This window comes from Triticum dicoccoides, chromosome 5B (assembly GCF_002162155.2).
Source record: "Triticum dicoccoides isolate Atlit2015 ecotype Zavitan chromosome 5B, WEW_v2.0, whole genome shotgun sequence".
Lineage (NCBI taxonomy): Eukaryota > Viridiplantae > Streptophyta > Magnoliopsida > Poales > Poaceae > Triticum > Triticum dicoccoides.
The window spans coordinates 713,810,747-713,812,437 of NC_041389.1; positions in this window are offsets into that span (position 1 = coordinate 713,810,747).

Sequence of the window (1,691 nt, forward strand, 5' to 3'; positions counted from 1 at the left end):
CCCACATTTGCCCATCCTAGCCACGCATATATTCGTCCGCATCCACTTCTAGACCAATCCCTAACCGCTCCCTAAATATTTGTCTTTTTAGAGATTTTAAATTGACTACCACATACGGATGTAAATAGACGTATTTTAGAATGTTGTTTCACTCATTTTGCTACGTATGTAGTCACTTATTAAAATCTCTAGAAAGACAAATATTTAGCAACGGAGGGAGTAAAAATCATGGGAAAGTTTTACTGTCCATTGCAATCTAATTTGTATCACGTTATCAGCACTTCCGTTCTCTGGCGAGAGATGGGCCACGAAGGAGGAAAGAACGACAGACTCGGCAGCAAGACGCCCTTCGGGGTCGCGAGGCCGCATGTCCGGACAAATGTACGTGGCGAAAAAAAAAATGTACGTGGCGAAACTTCCCAAGTGTTGGAGTCGGCGGCGCCCAAGGCCACGGCTCTTGGCTTTCACTCCGGTGCGTGCCTGGGAAGAAAACCGGCGATCGTACACGGCCTATCGACAATTTTTGTTCTCCCTTGGGACATAGGCGGATAGGCCATGAAGAGAAAGTAGAAGACTTCCAAATTGCAATGGTGCCCTCTGGACCGCACGCGCATGCATCGACAAAGCAACGGCGATCCAATCAGCCACAGCCGCGTCCACGCGAGAGGGTGTATAGAAAGGAACCAATCAGGTTATTACTTACTTATTACTCCCCCCGTTTCATAATATAAAAGCGTTTTTGACACTGGTGTAGTGTCAAAAACGCTCTTATATTATGTGACCAAGGAAGTAGATCCTATTTTCTTCCAAATAGTCCAATCAATTATCTAACAATTGATTTGGTTATTTGTCTTTACATATCATGCGAAAACATTTTAATTGCGTTTTGCCAAAACATTTAGCAAAGTCAGTAGTTCACATGGATATAGATATTTTTAAAAAATTGAAGCAAAAATTTCAGTCATTTGGCCAAAATGGAATTCACTGGAATGAAACTAAATTTCGATGACCCCGCAAAAAAAAAGAAACTGAATTTCGGTGATTCCGGTTGGTCCTGAAATTTTGGTGAAACTGAAATTCAAAACATGCTGACGAGGCAGTGCGGCCACGACAGAGCAACGTAACGGAGATGGAACTTGTTGCTGGCGAGCGTGGGCGGCTACACAGCAACGTGCGGCGACGGCGACGCGATGGCTGGCCCTGCCCTGTCACACGGAGTGGCGCGCGTGGGCTGGGACTGCGAAAGACGTCCGAGGCCCAAGCTTTGGGCCTAAAGGCCGAGCGAGCTGTAGCACACGCCGGGTTATTCCACAGGAAAAAAAGAAAGAAAAGGTGGGCTGTGACACTAACCCTAAAAAAAGGTGGGCTGTGGCACCCTTTTTTTTTTGAGGGGCTGTGGCACCGGTTTGAGCTGTACGGATTTAGGATATACTCCCTCCGTTCTTAAATGTAAGTCTTTGTAGAGATTCCACTATAAACCGCATAGGTAGATGCATTTTAAGTTTAGATTCATTCATTTTGTTCCGTATGTAGTCCACCTAGTGGAATCACTACAAAGACTTATATTTTGGAATGGAGGGAGTAGTTTTTTCTGTTTTAGCAATGTACTACCTCCGTCCTGGTTTATAAGTTCCCTTTGTATTTTAGGCCAAACTTTGACTAGAGATTTAACTAACAAAATATTTGAACAT